At 45.3% G+C, this 20981-nt stretch overlaps 1 long non-coding RNA gene across 1 annotated transcript in view; it reads left to right on the top strand.

The window, feature by feature from the left end:
* Positions 1–345: 345 nt before the first annotated feature.
* Positions 346–20981, top strand: part of LOC125129050 (uncharacterized) — an 84696-nt gene continuing 64060 nt past the window's right edge. The window contains exon 1 of the long non-coding RNA XR_007135403.1: positions 346–728. This is a non-coding gene — a long non-coding RNA (uncharacterized LOC125129050). The remainder of the gene's footprint in view (positions 729–20981) is intronic.

Here is a 20981-nt window from a genome sequence, read left to right as displayed (position 1 = left end):
TATTTTTCTAGCAGTAACTAATCAACACACCTAACTAGACATAGTCTTTCCTTATCCGACCTGCCCAATATTTTCAGTGTCTCTTCTCCCTCTCTTCCTTCTTTCCTTCCTTCCTTTTATAATTTGTTTCAAATGAACTTCTTATTTTAAAATAATTTTAGATTTATAACAAAGTTGCAAAGACAGTACAGAGAAGTTCCATATACCCCTCACCCAGTTCTAGTTATGCTATCATCCATTTCCATGTCCATGGTATTTCTTGACGTTTTAAACCCCTTAAGGACTACATCCTGTCTGACCTAGTGTTTTCCTGGAGTTTCCCAGAGAGCTGTGGCTGGTGGGAGTCGCAACTGAAAGGCTGAGACTGTGTTTTCTGTTGGTTGTACACATGTCCGGGCTTGTCCAGAGGCCAGTAAAGTCTGTGAGCTGGACGGACAGAGAGGCCCCCTGGGAAGGAGAGAGAAAGGAGGTGGAAGAAGCCTAACAGTCTGTCTAAGCCAGGGCCACGGTCAGTGTTGGAAGGAAGGAGGCTGCAGAGAGTGAGTGGGTCGTTCAAGAGCTCTCTTTCTCTTTCTCTCTCTCCCCCCCTCCCCCGCCCTCTCTCTCCTCTTTGACTAGGAGGAGGAGAGGAGGTGGTTATGTGACAGAGCAGAATCCAGTTCTGTGAAGGAAAAAGAGCACAAAGGCTGTAGGACTCTGTGAGGCAGAACTCAGTGGAGCTGGGAGAGGTGGGCTGAGAAGACATCATACACTGAGGTGTGGCCACTAAGGCTGGCCTGAGCAGAGTCTCCATGGGGCGGGAGTTCCAGGCTCCGTGAGAGCCCACAAGGCGATGCTCTCCAGGGGGAAGAGCCTGGGAAAGAGCTGGGTGGAGGTGGTAGCATTATGGGTCACATGTTTCCTCCGAAATTCTGTGTCATTGCTGTTACTGGAAGCCTGTTGTATCCTCACGGCAGGTACTGCTGGATGCATAGGAGTGACACGTGTGTGTTGGGCTCTGATAAGTATTGAGTCACCGCCTATCTCCCTCTTAAAGTGAGAGAAGGTCCCCAAAGGCCAGGGCCCAAAGAGATGAGTGGTACCTGGGCTTCAAAGATGCAAGTCACCCACTTGAGTGAGATAATTGGGCGCCTGCAGGTCCATTAGAAGAAGGAATGGTCTGACCTCAAGGCTTGTGGTGACACCATGCCCCACCCAGAGGAAGAGGTCAGAGGTGGGGGGCTGGGTAAGCACTTCCCGCAGGAATGGAAGCAGAGATCTAGAGCTTTCAGGGCTTTCCAGCAGCTACCCCAGAGAGGAGTCAGTTCAGGAGCCTAAGGACTTGGTGGCGTTCTGTATACTTGGGAAGATTACATGCATTATTAACTGTTGCTTAGTGAGGCTGTAGGCTTGTCTTTGGAGGAAGCAAGACTTGGGACCTAAAGCAATTCTCGGGAGAAGGAACACCTGTAAAGTGCACTGTGAAGCTGCATCGTGAAAGAAAGGAGTCCCCGAGCCCGGGTAGGAAATGCTGGGTCAGGCGAAGAACTGACCTGGAAGCAGCTGCCTCTTTGCAGAAGAGCTGTGTTGGTATCCAGTAACTCAGCTCAGGTTGCAGCCCCTCTGTCTGCTCCCAGATATTCATTCTGATTGGATGTGCCATCTCGGTCAAGGGCATTGCCATCCCCTGTATCCTGAACTAGAAAGCCACGTGGCTTTTGTGATGTGCCCTTCAGTCCACAGCGAGCAAACTTGTCCTGAGGGTCAGTTGTGCTGCGCTCTGTATTGGGGCCTTACAGGGATTTTTGCATTTCACCCTCATAATAATTCTGTGAGATGGGTACCATTACTCTTATTTTACAAATGATGAAACTGAGGCTCACAGATCAGGTAGCTGATTCAACCTTAAAAAGAATATGTCGGAGTTCCCACTGTGGCTCAGCAGGTTAAGAACCTGACATAGTGTCTCTGAGGATGTGGGTTCGATCCCTGGCCTTGTTGAGTGGGTTAAGGATCCAGTGTTGCTGCAAGCTGTGGTATAAGTCACAGATGCGGCTTGGCGGATCTGGTGTTGCCATGGCTGTGGCGTCGGCCAGCAGCTGAAGCTCTAATTCGACCCCTAGCCCAGGAACTTCCAAATGATGCAGGTGCAGCCCTAAAAAGAAGAAGAAAAAAAAAAGAATACGTCTGTGTCTGACATCCTAAGCCACATTCCTTGACAGCCGCCATGTGCTTTGTTGGTGTTCTCTGTCTTGATCACACTGTGAGATCAAAGTTTCTTCAGGAGTGGTCCAGACTCCCTGTCTCGGAGTCCCCTGGCCTGTTGTTGGGAAGAATTGTAGAGTCTCTAGCGGTGGAACCCACCCCTTGTCTATAGAGCAAATTGTAGGCAATTCTGACGTCATTCGTGCTTAAGACCCCCTCCTGTGGCTGATCAGCATCTCTGAGATTGGTCCAATTTCTAGGATGGATCTCAATATTTTCGCCACGTGCTATGTACCCCATTTTAGGAGAAGAGACAGATGAGCCATGACACTTCCCGAGTGGCTCTTTTCAATTGAGAATAATCAGAACGGGAGCTACAGGGCCACCCAGACGGGACACCAGCACATCAGCAGGGTGATGGGCCCCGAACCATCTGGAGACCAGTTTTGTTAACCATTGTCACTGCTTAGAGAAGTTGTTACACAAGTTCAGAATGGGCTTTGAGGATCCTTTTAGAGGAAAGCTTTGGTCCACAGACATGGACCAAATTGAAAACATTCTTTGAATCATTCATCAAGTGTTTTTTAATCTGCCAAACTCTACGTACTTGCAAAGTGCATTGCGTGTAGTATTATCTCACAGTGCTATGAGGTGGAGAGGAATATTGGTTGCTATGGAAGCTGAGCTTATGAATCTTGGAGCCAGAACTCACACCCAGGCCATGGTGCATAAGATTTGGGAGCTTCTGACTTCACTCAAGGCCACCAAGTCTTAGGCTTAATTGTCTTCTGAATGGATCAACTGACCCTTCAGTCATTCCATACTTACACCTTATTGAGCCTGAACCTAGGTGCTGTGGGGCACCTCCCGGGCTGAGAAAAGATACTTGCTTCCAGAAACTCACAGGGTAATTAAGTGAACAGCTCACATGTGAGGAACCGCACTAACTCACATGGACTTGCTGGGAGTTTCGCTCTGTGGGTCCATGTGTGTGAAAGTGTGTGTTACTGTGCGTCTTTATGAGTGTGTGTGTATGTATACGTGTGTGTATGTACAGGAGCAAGAATATGGGAAGAGAAGGCAGCACCCAGGGGATGAGCATAGGAGAAGATGTGGTTCCAGGACCCAGTTCAGAGAACCTGGGAACTCAGAGTCCTGCCTGGCTGCTGAGATAAGAGGATTCTATGTGGAGGTGATATTCAAAGTCCAGTGGCAGCATCTTAGACCATCTGGGGAGTTTTTAAAAATACCAGTGCCTGGGCCCTTCATTTAGCAGAGCCAAGTGGGGGATAGGAGAGGAACCAGTCATTTTTAGAAGCCCCTTCATCGTTCTGTGACTATCCGGATGGAACACCGCGCCAGTGCGTGCTTTCCCAGCATTTCCCAGGGCCCCCCTGTTTTGAATCCAAGCCACAGATCTTTCAATAGACTCCTTGGTGCTGGGCCTTCTTGTTCTCTTTCCTGTGACCAGGAGGTCAGATGACCACATATACGCCTGCTAGGAGAGGCCACCACCTGTTGCTGTAAATCTGGTACAATTTCATCATCGCTTTGCCCCACGTATTTTCAGTATCTTATATCTACATCTGGATGACGATCTGTTGTTTTCTGCTTTGTAGCAGCTTGTACAGTCACACGGGGACGTGTGCTGTGGGCTGTGATGCTGCTGGGGGGTTTGCCCTATAAATACGGGCGGGGTGAGTTTATTTATAGGAAGTGACGATGGTTACCTTTGATGGTTATTGACCAGAGCAGGTTTTCACGTCTCATCTTTCTTTAATTTGTTGTTGGGAAAGAGTTTCAAATAAATTTGTAAAGGTCAAGTGAATTCTCACCACTTCGGGGAAATCTCTCTATGTGGGAGTTTCTGTGAGGTCTGAGGAGATGATCAGAAATCTGCCCGAGCAATTAGAAAGATAGGAAATCTGGGAGGAAAGAGCTTTGTAGATGTGTTTGACAGTGCATCAAGGCAGTGGTTCTCAGGCTTAGCTGCAGCATTAGAATCTTCGAGAGAACTTCAAAACCCGAAAGAAAGACAACCCCCGACCCCCAATCCCAGGCCTTGGAACAATCTAATAAGAGTCTCTAGGACACAGGGACCAAGCATCAGTATTTTTTATGTTTTTGGTCTTTTTAGGGCTGCACCCGAGGCATATGGAAGTTCCCAGGCAAGGGGTAGAATTGGAGCTGTAGCTGCCGGCCTACACCACAGTCACAACAAAGAGGGAGCCAAGCCGCATCTGCGACCTACACCACAGCTCACAGCAATGCCAGATCCTTAACCCACCGATCGAGGCCAGGGATCGAACCCTCGTCCTCATGGATCTAGTCAGATTCATTACTGCTGAGCCACGATGGGAACTCCAGCATCAGTATTTTTTTAAAGCTCCTCAGATGATTCCCTTGTGTAGCCAAGGTTAAGAACCACTGCATGAAGGGATAAGAGAGGCTTAAAAAGAAGGGCCTCGATAAGTTTTGAGGAAGAAAGAAGAAGCAGCAGCCAAGGTTAGAGAACAGTCACAGAGAGCAGCTTCGGAATGTAATAGTTAAGTCCAGCCTGTTCCAAGAACTCAGCTTAGCCTTAAGAAACGGATGGCCAATCTCCAAACATCCTTGCAATCCTCAGTTCATGAGCCATTTGCATCACGAGGCCCAGGGCACATGCAAGGGCTGATGAGAGGAGCACCCTGCTTCTTCTGTGCCCCCTGGCCCAGGGAAGGAGGGAGAAGGACTGCGAGGTCACTCTGATTCTCTACACAGCCAATGATCCAAATGGATAACTTCGGAGAGGGTTAGAAAAGTCTGGGTGTGGGGAACGAGTGATTATTCTTCAAAGGTGGGGCTGAAAAGGTTTCTTGTTTCTGCCTTTGAGGATCTGCAAGGGGAGGAGATGGATCAAGTGACACAGACAAGACTCGGGCCCATCACCTGAGATCTTAGCTGAGCAGGTGTGGTCTGTTAGGTCTGGCTGTAAGCACTCAGCTGGGGACATTTTTAAAAGAAACATTTTATTTTTAGTTCCTATTTCGGCTCAGTGGGTTACAAACTCCTCTAGTATCCATGAGGATGCAGGTTTGATCCCAGGCTTCATTCAGTGGGTTAAGGATCTGGTGGCGCTGTGAGCTGCGGTGTAGGCTGGCAGCTCTGATTCGACCCCTAGCCTGGGAACTCCATATGCCTTGGGTGCGGCCCTAAAAAGAAAAAAAAAAAGACTTTAGGGTAAAATACTGTGAGCTGACACACACTCCATATTCAGATTTTGCCAGTTGCCCCAGTCATACCCTTTATGGCTTTATCCCCCCAGGTCCAAAATGCAATAGAGGGTCATACATTGCATTTACTCATCATGCCTCTTTAATCTCATCTAATCTGGAAAGTTCCTTGGGGTTTTTTTGGATTGTTGTTGTTGTTGTTTGCTCTTTCCTGACATTGACTTTTCTGGTGTCCAGGCCGGTTGTTTGTGGTGGGAAGACTCTTGAAGACACACGTATCTCAGCTGACGGTGAACGTGTGTCAGCAGGCATCGGCCCTCCAGGCCTTGCTTCTTGACCTCTGTCCTAGAGACTCCGGGGATTGTTTGGGTTTATGCAGCTCAGGTAACCAGATAATCAGCCCTTCAGTGAGGACACGGAAAGTCACGTCTCCATGCAGGGCGGAGGGGAAGCTTGTAAACAGAGTGGTACCCATGGTCATGTCCTCTAGCAGCTAATCCTCTGTAAGGCCAAGAGAGTGGGTGGAACATGTTTTGGTTCCATTTGTGGAAATCATGTTCTTTCATTAGCTCAGCTTCCCTCTGCCTTTTATATACATGCACACTGGTTTATGTTTTGTTTTTTCCACTCCTTCCCTCTCCTCTCCGCCTTCTTCTCACTCCAGATGCCCATCTCTGCAAAGACGCCAGATGCATTTTCCAGGAAAGGGTCAGGGTGCTGTTCCCGCAGCATGGGGTACTGTGGCCGCCGTTTGTCCAGGATTGTTGAAATTGGCCTGGATTCTTCAAGAACATCAGGCACCCAGAGAAGATTTTGTTTGGGGGCCTGAATAGCTTTGGGGGCAGGGCTGTCGCTCTGCAAACCTTCACCCCTCAGTCACTCCCAACTGCTGTCAAAGCTCGATCTCTGGATCTGTCAACAGCCTGACTCACAGTTAAAATCCTTTCTATCTTCATCCCTCTTCATACACTGAGCAATAACACGTTTTTATTTATGAGGGATTGGACCAAGTTCGCTCTGTGCGGTGGTTAAGATTACGGTCTTTGGTGTCCGATGGTCTGGCTTTACTCTTTGCTGTCTAACCATGTGTCCTTGGACAGATTGCTTAACAGCAGTGAAGTGGGGCACATATTAGCTGTTTTATAGGGTCAGAGCAAGGATTAAATGTCAGGAGAAATGATGGCATTTAGCACAGCGCTTGGCAAATAATAGGCCCTCACTGGATGTTCATCGTCGTTATTACTTTGCTCATCACTTAAGTGGAAGTTTAAAACTCATTATCCGTGGTCCTCGGGGAAAGAGTATGGGGTTTGGTGTCACCCAGGTGTGGATTGAAGCCCTGGCTGTGCCCCATTGCTGTGGGCTGAGGTTGGGTGCCGGGCCCTGCTCTGAGCCTCGGTGGTCCCCATGTGTACAGTGGGAATGCTCATCTCTTCCCAGACTTGTCGGGTCCACCGAGAGACCCCAGCACCGTGCCCAGGGCAGAGTGGATGCTCGAGTGAGGCAACTGCTGGTTCTTTTCTCCTCTTCTCCCCCCGACCCACCCCTCCTGGCCCCACATCTCATTTCATTGAGTCTCCTTTCTCATAAGGGAGGGAAAGCAGTTGTTTTGAGTGGGTCAGGGCAGTGATGGGACTGGCATTCCTGTGGATTGTTATCACTGGAGTTATTTACCATTTAATAAGCACCCACAAGGGTCTAGAAAGCTCTCACTACCAGACTTTTTGCAGTTTTTCTGTAGCCCCAGTCCAGGAAAAAAAAAAAAGGAAATGGGAAAAATTAGACTTTTGTGCATTGTTCATGCCTCCCTCTCCTTTGGGTGCCTCCAAAATGGGGGCCCATGGCCTCCGCACCAGCCGTGTCTCCCACCAGATTCCTCTCCTCCCTGGAGGAGCCCCCATCTTCTAGAACTTTCCCTTCCCATCACCCTATTGAAATTACTGATCGTTTGTGGCTTTTTTAGATCCTCTGAGAGGCTGGACAAGCTCAGCTGGGAGGCTCATTTGAGCTGAGGGGTGGTGGGTAGCAGACGATTATGTGGTATTCTTTTCAGGGAATTAATTTGTCTTTTAAACGGAGACCATTAATCTTGGAATCATCGATATTTTAGAATGAAGAGAATTGGTACTATTCATTCTGGAAGTCAGGTCTTCTGATTTCTGGTCTGGGAAATAGACTGGTGTATGTGTGTGAAAATAGAATCATGGTGGAAATCCTGGGTTCCAAGGTGGGAAAGCTGGGACGTTCACTTCGTTCCGACGGGCTGATCCTTGCCTCCTGCTCCTCCGTGCTGCGGCAGGGCCCAGGGCTGCGGCGGCCTTGCATGTAAACCACCCACAAAAAAACGTGCCACAGGAGAGTTCCCTTTGTGGCTCAGCAGTCACAAACCCGGCTCATGTCCATGAGGATGAGGGTTTGGTCTCTGGTCTTGTTCGGCGGGTTAAGGAACTGGTGTTGCTGCAAGCTGCGGTGTAGGTTGCAGACACGGCTCGGATCTGGCATTGCTGTGGCTATGGTGCAGGCCCACAGCTGCAGCTCAGATTCCACCCCTAGCCCAGAAACTTCTCTATGCCACAGGTGCAGCCCCCAAAAAAATAAAAAGAAAAAAAGAAAAAAAAAAAGAACAAAAACCATGCCACAGAATCAGCTAGTAGAAGCTTGGGAGGGTGAGTTTCAGATTTCCCTTTTTTTAATTTAATTTTTGAGTTGGTTTTATTTTCCAGATTGATGAAATAAGTTTTGTTAATTTGCACAGGGAAGTAGAGATTCTAAGTTATAGGAAAGGTCATTTTTATTCCAAAATCCAGGTATATGCAATTACACTCTCATTGAAGAATGAACTCTCCCTTCCTTCGTACCCAGGACCCTGCAACTCCCCTGAGCCTCTGAGCTTGCCTGGTACAAAGAAGGAGCCATGCATTGCTTTTTTTCCCTCCTTCAATGTCTTTTTTTTTAATTGTCCTATAGTTGCTGTAAAATATTATATACATTAAAGGTGCATAATATAGTAATTTAAACCTTTTAAAGGTTATACTCTTGGTTATTAAATATTGGTGATATTGTTGTACCATACATCCTTGTAGCTTATTTTGTACCTAATATTTTGTACCTCCTACTCCCCTACCCCTAGAGTACCCCCCCCCCCAATAACCACTAGTTTATTCTCTGTATCGGTGACTATGCTTCTTTTTTGTTATATTCACTAGTTTGTTGTATTTTTTTAGATTCCAAAGATAAGTGATATCACACAGTATCTGTCTTTCTATGTCTGATTTATTTCACTAAGTGTAATGCCCTCCAAGTCCGTCCATTTGCTGCAATGGCAAAATTTCATTCTTTTTTATGGCTGAGTAGTATTCCATTGTGTATATATCTGCCACATCTTCCTTAATCATGCATTGCTTTAAACCCTATCATCTCACCGCAGTGAGCCTGAAGCTTCAGGTACCCCAAGAGATTGCTTCTTTGAGGTCCCTATAAATTGCAAAACTGATAGAGGGCCTGGGCTAATCACGAAACGATTGAAGAAAGAGGAGAAAGCACTTCTGGAGCTTAAATTACTTCTTGAAGAAGCTGCTTCTGGATGGGGAACCTTCGTGTGGGGAAGAGCTGAGGAACAGAAGGACAGGATGCAGACAGAGGGTGCAGCACAGAGAGCGATTACTACAAGCAGAGTTGGGAGATGGTTGCTGAAGGAGCTGTCACCTCCTGTCCAAGTTTGCTAGCACTGACCCCATATTTGAGAACTCCAGGCTGGTCACTCTGAGACTTATCCCATTCCCATAGTATTTGCTTCTTTGGACTGGCTGTGGGAAAAGATGAATAGTCCACCAACTTAACTTACAGAGATCAGAGATGGGTTTTTTCCTTCTCTTTTTCTGGTTCCCAAATAAGCCTTCAAGCAGGAGAGAACACACAGACCTTGACCTGATTCATGTTTAACTAGAGCAGGGATGTGGGAGTCCAGTGCCTGTAAATCAGCTTTCCTATCTGAACTCCTCAAAGAAAATCTTTCCCCGGAGCAATCGCCACGTCCAGAGGTCACACACACTGACCAGCCCTTTGAAATTCTGTCTGTAGATAATGGCAGCCGCAGCCAGCCTGTCTTACTGAGAGAATCCTGTTGTCTGTGATATAATCCAGAAGAATCCCCAAGGTGGCTGATGAGATTTGCCTTTTGGAGCAAAACTGTAGCCAGGACCAGAACATATTTCCCATTGCGGTTTAAAGAGGTTTCTAAGCTTGCAATCCTAGATGTTTCAGGATTCTAAAATTAGGAAGCTGATTAAGTCTTCAAGTTCAGTTTTGAGAGAAGTGTGGGTTGATGAGGATTCAAGCAACACTGTCTCCTCTAGTGATTTTTTTTTAATTGATATGAACTTTTCTTAACCTTGATATTCAACCGATTTTTAGGCTGCAAATAGCTGACACTAGATTGTCAACGGCTGAAGTCAAGGCCAGTTTGGAGACACAGGGGGAGGAAATATCTAAGTGGAGTATGTGTGTGTGGGTTCTCTAAGTTGTGTATCCGAATCATAGTTTGAGTCCATGTTGTCAGAATCACCTGGGATGCTTGCTTAAAATGTTTGCTCAAAATATTCCTCAGCTCTACCCAGTCTGACCAGATCAGACATTTGGGGGAAAAGTAGTAGCCTAGAACTTTACCTGTTACACAGTTTCTCCATGTGATTCTAATGAACACCAAAGGTTGCTTTAAATGAGACTCAGCTCCTAAAATTTGCAATATCTGTTTATCTCTAACCAAACTTTCAAATTCTTGGGAGAGAAAGACTCTGGTTGGCTTCATATTCCAATGATCTGTTGCTGAATAATAAATTATCTCAAAACTTAGTGACTTCAAATAAGATTTTGGTTTTTTAATTACTCAGTGAATTTTATTACATTTATAGTTGTACAATGATCATCCCAACCAAATTTTACAGCATTTCCATCCCAAACCCTCTGTGCATCCCTCCCCCCCAACTTGTCTCATTTGGAAACCATAAGTTTTTCAGAGTCTGTGAGTCAGTATCTGTTCTGCAAAGAAATTCATTGTGTCCTTTTTTAGATTCCACATGCATGTAAGTGATAGCATATGATGTTGGTCTCATTGCCTGACCTACTTTACTTAGCATGATAATTTCTAGGTCCATCCATGTTGTTGCAAATGCTGTCATTTCTTTCCTTTTAATGGCTGAGTAATATTCCATTGTGTATATGTACCACATCTTCTTGATCCACTCCTCTGTCAATGGACATTTAGGTTGTTTCCATGTCTTGGCTATTGTATAGAGTGCTGCAGTGAACATTGGAGTACATGTGCCTTTTCAAATCATGGTTTTCTCTGGATGGATGCCCAGGAGTGGGATTGTTGGATCAAATAGGAATTCTTATTTTTTAGTTTTCTGAGGAATCTCCATGCTTTTTTACACAGTGATTGCACCAACTTACATTCCCACCAACAGTGTAATAGGGTTCCTTTTCCTCCACACCCTCTCCAGGATTTATTGTTTGTAGACTTTTTGATGATGGCCATTCTGGCCGGTGTAAGGTGGTACCTCATAGAGGTTTTGATTTGCATTTCTCTAATAATGAGTGACGTTGAACATCTTTTCATGTGTTTTTTGGCCGTCTGCGTGTCTCCTTTGGAGAATTGTCTTTTTAGATCTTCTGCTCCTTTTTTGATGGGGTTGTTTGTTTTTTTGATATTGAGCAGTTAGGAGGTGTTTATAAATTTTGGAGACTAATCCTTCGTCAGTCGCTTCATTTGCAAATATTTTCTCCCAGTCTGTGGGTTGTCTTTTCGAAGATTTTGTTTCATTTCATGATTTACAGGTCAGGAATTTGGGCAAGGCTAACTGTTCTGGTAGTCAGAACAGACACTAACTCAGCAAGTGCTGCTTACAGTGGGGCCGAAAGATCCACTTCCGAGATGGCACATTCACATGACTAGCAGGTAGTCTCTGGTTATCAGCTTGGAGTTCAGCCAGACCATCAATGGGGAGACCTCAGTTTCTCTCCATGTGAGCCTCTTCATGAGGCTGTTTGGCTTTCCCACAGCATAGCAGCCAAGTTCCAAGAGCCAACATTCCAAAGGACCAAGATGGAAGCTGCCAAAGCCTCTTCTGACCCAGTCTTAGATGTCAGACAGCATCTTTTCTGCCATATCCTTTGGTCAAAAAATTCACTATGATCAACTGAGATCCAAGCATAGGTGAAATAGACTTCCCTTTTTTTTTTTTTGTCTTTCTGCCTTTTTTTCTAGGGCCGCTCCCATGGCATATGGAGGTTCCCAGGCTAGGGGTCCAATCAGAGCTGTAGCCGCTGGCCTACACCAGAGCCACAGCAACGAGGGATCCAAGCCGCGTCTGTGACCTACACCACAGCTCACGGCAACGCCAGATCCTTAACCCACTGAGCAAGGGCAGGGATCGAACCTGCAACCTCATGGTTCCTAGTCGGATTCATTAACCACTGCGCCACGACAGGAACTCCGAAATAGACTTCCCTTTTGGATGTGAGGAGTAGCATGTGCACAGAGGGAGGAAAGGAATCAATGGTGGCCATCTTTGGAGCCTTTCTTCTGTACCCTACTTGGGTCAGTTGTCAACCCCTGGATCAATCAGTCATGAACACAGGCATTGGAACATAGTGTAGATTTAGCCACTGGGAGTTCATCCTGGCATATTGAGGGGAGAATCATCATAAATCTCGCAGGCACTCCAAGGGATGTCCGGTGATTATAGAATCTTTTTTTTTTTTTTTTTAAGAGCCACAGGTGCGGCATGTGGATGTTCCCCAGGCTAGGGGTCCAATTGGAGCTACAGCTGCTGGCCTACACCACAGCCACAGCAACACCAAATCCGAGCTGCATCTCACTTACACCACAGTTCACGGCAACGCGGGATTCCCCAACCCACTGAGCGAGGCCAGGGATCAAAGCTGCATCCTCCTGGATCCTAGCCAGGTTCGTTAACCACTGAGCCACGAAGGGAACCCCAGAATCTTATGGATCTGTACAGTCTGAGCATTTACTCAAATCAGGAACTGCCCTTGGGCACTGGTTATCCTTAAAAGCTAGAATTCTCCTGACCTGTCCATGAGGCACCCTGTTCCACTTTCAGATATTGCTCTGTAACACCTACCTGTCATCTGCTAGAGTAACACTCAATGACTATGGATTGTTTTTCTAGACTCTAAGTATCTCCACCAGGCCTAAGCTCTTTAAGGCCTGAGCCTGTGTATTTTGTATAGCCAGCTTCAGTCCCTGGCACATAGTAGGTGTTGAGTAAACGCATGTTCAGTGTTCTTGAATGAATAAACACATTTATCTACATGGATAGCAAAGTTGACTCAGGTGAATACTGAGTCCCTACCAATAGGGACGCATTCATTATTGCCTCCATGTTTTCTCAAGCCAAGTTCACCTGTAGTAATTTATGGTTAAATTGCAGCGGGTAAATCAAGTGAACACTGGCCCAAACGTTGGCAACTGAAGGTATATTCTTTAAAACCACAGGAGAAATGTCGCTATTTTGGAGCCAGGATCGAAATAACCGCCAACAGAAGCATTGCATGTTTTGCTGTTGTTTGGTTTAAAGAAGAAGTCAGACAACTATCCTCCTTCCCCAAGGCTACATCCTGCCTGCCACCTGCTTTTGTTAGTAATGTTTTGTTAGAATACAGTCAGGTCCGTTTATTTTCTTATTGTCTGTGAGTACATTTGTGCTATGAGAGCAGAATGGGGTAGTCGTGGTAGGGGCTATTATCCACCTAGACCCTAAAATATTTACTATCTCATCCTATACAGAAAACACTTGCCAACCCTTGGCAGAGGGCTTATCTTAAGTTTGTTTGGTGCTATAATAAAATATCATGAACTAGGGGGGCTTATATAAACAACAGCACTTTATCTCTCACAGTTCTGGAGGCTGGAGTCCACGTTTAGGGGGCAAACACGGTCAGGGGAGGGTCCTCTTTCAGGTTGCAGACTTTTCATTGTATCCTTAAGTGATGGAAATGGGGCTAAGAAGCCATGTGGGGTTCTATTATTATTATTATTATTATTATTATTATTATTATTATTATTATTATTATAAAAGGGTTATTATTAAACATTATTAAAAGCATTAACCCCTTTCATGAGGGCACCACCCTCAGGATGTAATCCCCTCCCAAAGGCCCCACCTTCCCATACCATCACACAGGACATTAGGATTTCAACCTTTGAATTTGGAGGGAGACACAAACATTCAGACAAGTGGAGGTCTGAGCCCTTTGTTCTTGGTTACTTTACTTGGCAAAGTTGAAGGGGTCTTCTCCCCACATTTCTACATTTTTAGCGTTTTCTACCAAAGAGAAAAGCTCATCCATGGTGGGAACTCCAATGATGCTGAACTTCTTAGGTAAAAATAAGGTTCTTTGACTTGACCAGTAAATAAGAAGAGACCAAGAACCAGCATAAGGAGCCCAGGACTTTTAACCTGCGGGCAAAGGTTGGGAGTAGACCTATGGCTACCCTGTAGTAGACATTTATTGCTCTTTAGCTATAAAGGATCCATTTCTTCTTTCTTTTAGTAATAGCAACTTACTTACTTCTAGGTAATTACCTCTCCCCCACAGAGTGCTGATCTTGGTTGAATCAAGGCACTTGGTCCTGCCCTACCCAAGACTGGACTTATGATTTTTTTTTTCATCTTTTTGCCATTTCTTGGGCCACTCCTGTGGCATATGGAGGTTCCCAGGCTAGGGGTCGAATCGGAGCTGTAGCTGCCAGCCTACACCAGAGCCACAGCAACAAGGGATCCGAGCTGCGTCTGCAACCTACACCACAGCTCACGGCAATGCCGGATCCTGAACCCACTGAGCAAGGCCAGGGATTGAACCCACAACCTCATGGTTCCTAGTTGGATTCGTTAACCACTGCGCCACGACGGGAACTCCTGGACTTATGATTTAAGCGTGGACTCTTCGACCCAAGGATGGATAGAATATTGAAATTGACGCATTCTAGTGATGGTGGCCTTGAAGACCATCCATTCCTTCCTGCTGCCTGGAGCCCTTGGGATGCTCTGGTCCCCCTTCCTTTTCAAGCCATATTCTCCAACTTTCCCTTTAATTCCATGAGCCACCTGTATTCTCTCGGTGCTTCCTTTTTCAAAAAATTTTAAATTAGTCAAATGCCATTACTTACAGCCAACCCCCCTAAATGTGCAGATAAATAATAACTATATGAAGAAATGTTCCAAAAAATGCAAATCAATACAAGTATTTTTAGCCTATAAAGCAACACATTTAAATAATGATGTTATATCAAAGATGTAGTGGGTCAGGCATTCACATGAACTTTCACTGAGATTTATTTATTTTTTTGTCTTTTTAGGGCTGCACCCACTGCATATGGAGGTTCCCAGGCTAGGGGTCAAATCGGAGCTGTAGCTGCTGGCCTATGCCACAGTCACAGCAACGCCAGATCCGAGCAGCGTCTGTGACCTACACCACAGCTCACGGCAACGCTGGATCCTTAACCCACCGGGTGGGGACAGGGATCAAACCTGTGTCATGGATTTTAGTCAGGTTCATTTCTGTGGAGTCACGTTGGGAACTCCTCACTGATATTTTTAATTGGTGTTTCCTTTCTGGAGATTATTTTTTGTAATATATGTCAACAGGATTAAAAAGATCATGCCTTTTGACTTAGCAACTTTGCCTCTAGACATTTGTCGCAATGAAAGAATGGAGCTGGAGATATGTACATTTATGTAGAAAGTGTTCAGTATTATTTACGGTTACAGGAAATTGGAACTTACTTAAATGTCCAGAATATTAGGAGGACAAGTAAGTTGAAGGAGGTGTTATCATGTCACAGTTTCAAGTGTGGTCTCTGGAGCTGGTCAGCCTGGCTTCAAGTCCTGTTCTTCCTCTGATCAGCTATGCAACCTTGGACCAATTGCTTAGACTTCTATCTGTAAAACAAACACAAAATGATATTATCTAATTGTGGCAGCTGGCCTTCCCAGATGTCGTCCACTGATACCCATCTCCTGGCATTCATGTCCTTGTGTAGTTTTCTCTCATATTGGGAAGGATGACCTTTGTAACCAGTTGGATAGTGTAAAAATGGTGGAATGTGACTTCTGAATCTGGAGACATTGTGGCTTCCATCTTGCTCTGTTTTGGATGATCTTGCTCTGGGCGAGTCTAGCTGCCACGTTGAGAGGGTACGCAAGCAGCCCTATGGAAAGGTTCATGTGACAAGGAACCTCCTGCCAGTAGCCCTGTGAGTGAGCCATCCTGTGAGTGGATCCTTTAGCCGAAGTTAAACCTTCAGATAAAACACACTGGGGAGTTCCCTGGGCTGTACAGTAGGACCTCACTGCTTATCCATTCTAAATGTAACCGTGTGCATCCCCAGCCCCAGACTCCCTGTCCATCCCACTTCCTCTCCCCTCTCCCCTGGCAACCGCACGTCTGTTCTCCATGTCTGTGAGTGTTTCTGTTTTGTAGATAGGTTCATCTGTACCATATTTTAGATTCCACGTAAAAGTGATATCATATGGCATTTGTCTTTCTTTTTCTGACTTATTTCAGGGAATATATCCAGTCTCTTGGGATAGAACATGATGGAAGATAATATGAGAAAAAGAGTGTGTGTGTGTGTGTGTGTGTGTGTGTGTGTGTATATGTGTGTGTGTGTGTGTGTATGTATATATGTGTGTGTGTGTGTGTGTGTATGACTGGGTCATTATGCTGTATAGCAGAAATTGACACAACACTGTGAATCAACTATACTCTAATAAAAATAAAATTAAAAAAAACCCATGCTGGATAGATCCACATCTTAACTACAACCTCATGAGAGAACCCTACCCAAAATCACTCAACTAAGCCACTCTTGAATTTCTGATCCACAGAAATCATGTGAAACAGTAAGTGTTTACTGCTGTTTTAAATCACTAAGTTTTGGATTCATTTGTTGTGCAGTGATAGATAACAGGTCTTTTAATTTCTCCGAGCCTCAGTTTATTCATTTATGAAATGAAGATAACATTGCCTGCCCTAGGTTTTTGTGCAGAAAAAAATAAGGTAAGGGAAGAATTACAACTCTACCAGCCTTATCTGAAATCTTAGGAGCAAGATGTGTTTTGGTTTTAGGAATTTTTCAGTTTTGGGAGTTCCCATTTTGGCTCAGCAGGTTATGAACCCGACTAGTGTCCATGAGGATTCGGGTTCGATCCCTGCCTTGCTCAGTGGGTTCAGGATCCGGTGTTGCTGTGAGCTGTGGTGTAGGTCATGGACCTGGCTCTGATCAGGCATTGCTATGGCTGTGGCGTAGGCTGGCAGCTGCAGCTCAGATTTGACCCCTAGCCTGGGAACTTCCATATGCAACAGGTTTGGCCATAAAAAAATTTTTTTTTCAGTTTTTATTAAAGTAATAAGCTGCACATTACATTATACTGTATATTCTTACCATCCCACTGGTGTCTGACTCAGCATCTCAAAATCAAATGGTAATATTTCTACATCAAAATGTATGACTATGCACCCAAAGTAGGATAAATAAAGGCTAAAAATAATCTCGTGTCAGTTTTTGCTACCAGGATTTGCTGCCAAATGAATATGCCACAATCATACAAAATGAAACAAACAAGCAAAAAACTTGATTTTTCAGAGCTTTTTTGGATTTAGGAATTGTGATGGGGCTTGTGGATTTGTATGTTTTTCATCATCTCAGGTTGCTTCCTGCTCAGACACTAGCTCCCTCTCTTATCTGGTTGGATTCCAGTTATCTTTTTCCCTTTATTTGCATTGATGGGGAAGAGGCCAACACGGCCTCCGTCACTGCTTGGAAACCCGAAGAGGGTAGGTTGAAGCCCTGGAAAAACCAGGGCTCCAACTGGTGGATCTCTCCTCTTATGCATTTAGTTCGCATTTCTGAGTCAGCACCTGATAGTCATGACCCCAGAGGAGACCAGTGAATCATCCGTCATGGGGTTTGGAGATGATTCAGCAAGATCGAAGTGGTGTCAGGAGTGTTTTTGGCTGAAGTTCTTGAAGGTACTGATTACACGTCCAATTATGCAACTGGCGCTGGGGCTCGCATTGTGCTCCAACCCATTTCTCACCCAAACCAAGCATGTGAGACGGGGCCCTCACCTGGTAGGGCATGGTCTCCTGGTGGATCTCAGGCCCTTGGAGCTCAGGGAAATTGTTCCTGCCAAGACGGTTCACTCGCCTTTCTTGAGTGAAGGGGAGGTGGACTCAAAGTCACCCCATCCATATTTACCCCTTCGGCATCATCTCTTGCTCTGAACCAAGCTCAGAGATGATTTGAGAGAAACCAGAAGTGATTCCTGTGACATACTCTCTTGCTGTGTTGCCTCCTTTCAAGGAATGAGAGGAGACCTCTCCAGGTTGAATCAATTTCTAGTGTTCAAAAGTGTCCCCATTCAGTGATTAGCGACTCATTCAAATGGAATCAGACCTTGTCCCCAGTTCTTGGAGGCTTAATATTGTTCTAGAACAGAAAATCATGAGCTTGAGTTCAGATTCCACTGCTGCTGCTGACCTGGCCAATTTATCTTTCTGAGCTTCGTTTTTACCAGTCGAATGGAGAGTGGGGAGTAAGAAAAAAATAGAAAGGGCTCCACTAGTTTAATATTCTATTATTATCTTTGAGAAGGCCATCTGAATTCCTTTCACTCTCTGTTCATCCAGCAGACATTTATTGAATACTTATTGTGTCCACTGTTCTAGGCATTGAATATATACTCTCTGTCTCCGCTTTTTGTCTGTATTTTAGTGGGATAGGGCAGCAAACAAATAAATCTTAAAAGAGGACATGGGTAATGTTATGTTTGCATTTGAGAATTTGAATCTTGAAACTAATCCAAGAAAATATAGCACTTTGACCTATTGTCTTTACTTATAGAGCCTTGTATCTAATTATGATTTTTTCTTTTTAAAAATTATAGTTGATTTACTGTTGTGCCAATATCTGCTGTATAGTACTGTGACCCAGTCATACATACATATACATTCTTTTTTTTTTTAATATTATCATCCATCAGGAGATTGGATATAGCTCCCTCTGTATACAGTAGGATCTTATTGTCTATCCATTCTAAATGTAATAGTTTGGATTATTATGATTTTTAAAACAATGTTTTTGATTAAGGGGATAAAATATTATAAGCAAAAAAAAAAAAAAGGAGAGAGAGATAGAAAGGCTGGAGGGCCATTAAATTCTAGGGGAAGAAATGGTGGTTTTCATTATCAGAGTTCCAGCCCCTCTGCATGGACGTATGGAATCGTGTGTGACATTTTTGCTCTAGCCACAAAATTTCATGAATTTTCAGTCACTGAATAACAAAATAATTCATCATTCTAGTTGAAAAGAAGGAGGCAATTTTGAGGGCAAAAATATTTCCTTGAAAACCTCTTGAGACTCTAAGGCTTTGACCGCATTCACTGGGACTGAGCCCTCAGAGGAAGAGTGTCCTGAGGCTTTGGCGTGAAAGAGCAAGTCCCTGTGTCCCCACAGGATGGGGAGCCAGTGGCCAGGGACCTGAGATCGATTTAGTCTCTGTTTCTGTGTATCTATAGCTGTAGCTAATAGCTGAACGTCATTGTTAATAGGCAAATCAGAGAGTCCTCCTTCCGGCTAGTTGAAGAGAACAGGGAATATGGGGGCAGCAAGGAAATGAGCATCCGCTGAGTGCCTCTTGGGGGCAGGGGGTCCTCCGCTACCATTTTATTTGTTACCTAATCAAGTGGAGGCTGTCGATTCATACATATACAAAGGACCTTGTGGGTATGGAAGTGGAGTTTGAATTTTTCAAGGCAGGAAACCATTGAAAGGATTTAAGAAAGGGAGCAATCTGGCCAGATTTATTTTTTAGAAAGATAAATGGATCTGTGGCTTCCCCATTCTGCTAGGAGTGTCCCTACATTCCTGACTCCAGGCGGAGGGCAAAGAGTGAGAAGAGGAGAGGATGGAGCCAGGGAGCTGTGGTCCTCTCTGCATAGTCTGCTGAGAGATCCCCACCAGTACGCCCACGAAGCATTGCCATCTCCTTCCTCCCATCCTTTCTGCTGTCATTGTCCTTTACAATGCCATCGCAAAATTTACATTGTAAATGTCGTGGCCATTTTTAATGTCATTGCACATTTTACTTATACATCTGTTATTACCCTCACCATTCGTGGTTATTATTATTATTATTATTATTAATGGCCAGATCCACAGCATATGGAAGTTCCCAGGCTAGGGGTCGAATCAGAGCTGCAGCTGCTCCACAGCCACCGCAACATCAGATCCGAGCCGCATCTGCGAACTGCGCCACAGCTCATGGCAATGCTGGATCCTTAACCCCCTCAGCGAGTCCAGGGATCAAAGCCACACATTCGCGGATGCTAGGTAAGGTTCTTAACCTGCTGAGCCACAGCGGGAACTCCTTGTGGTTATTATTTTCACTTTTGACATTTACATGGTCATCTTATATGCTTCCTCTTCCATGAGCCCCCAGAAAGAGGGGAATATTATAATTCCTAAAATATAATTGTGGTAGTCGTGCCCTAGTGGGGTTGAGTGACTTGCCCGGGGTCTTCTTTCATGTTGGAAGATCAGGAGGGTGACTGCTCAGGATTCTGTGGTCTCATCATCCCCTCCAGTTTGGAGATGAGATAAGAACAAGTGCCCAGCATCCTCTTTGATGGACACCGAGATGTACAGACTCCTAAACTGGGGACATTCTCCATCATGGTGCCTTTGAACGAGAGGCGGAAGGGAGGCGGAGGGAGATGAGGCATTAACATTAACCTGCCTCGTGAAGGAGTTGAGCTGGCACGAGGTAGCAAAAATCTGGACACCTTTATCCCATCTGAATTCTCATTTTATAGGAGGGGAGATGAAGGGCCAGGGAAGGGAGGTAAATTATAACAGTAATTGTTATAAATTGTTGGTTGCTGGCTACTTTGTGGAAGTTGCTTCCTTCAATCCTTGCAGCAATCCTGTGAACCAGTGTCTTAGTTTCCCGTGGCTGCTGCAATGAGTCACCAAAACCTGGTGGCCTAAAACACCAGAGAGTTGTTCTTTCATGGTTCTGGAGGCCAGAAGTTGAAAGCCAAGGTGTTGGCAGGGCTGCCCTCCGTCCAGAGGCTCTAGGTGGAGACTCTTCCTTGCCTCTTCCAGGTTCTGCTGGCCCCAGGTGGGGGTGGGTTCCTTGGCTTGCGGGTTCCTGCGTTCGGTCTCTGCCTTCATCCACTGTTGCCTTCTCTGCGTCTCACACCTCCCACAGCCTTTCTCTCATAAGGACACTAGCCATTGGATTTATGATCCACTCAGCTAATCATGATTAATCCATTAGGATTATCTCATCCCGAGATCCTTCATGTAATGACATTTTCAAAGACCCCTTTTCCAAATAAGGTTTTATCTTTGGGGCCATGATTAAGCCCCCTACGGAGTGAGAGGGTCACCATCACCATTTTAGCAAAGGGCACACTGATGTTCAGAGAGGTTAAGGGGCCTCCCCAAGGCCACACAGCTACAGATGGCACAGCTACAGTGCATTATATGTAATT

This window comes from Phacochoerus africanus, chromosome 6 (genome assembly GCF_016906955.1).
Source record: "Phacochoerus africanus isolate WHEZ1 chromosome 6, ROS_Pafr_v1, whole genome shotgun sequence".
In the NCBI taxonomy this organism is placed as follows: domain Eukaryota; kingdom Metazoa; phylum Chordata; class Mammalia; order Artiodactyla; family Suidae; genus Phacochoerus; species Phacochoerus africanus.
The sequence above is the reverse complement of the archived record's forward strand: the minus strand, read 5'-3'. Positions and strand labels throughout refer to the sequence as shown.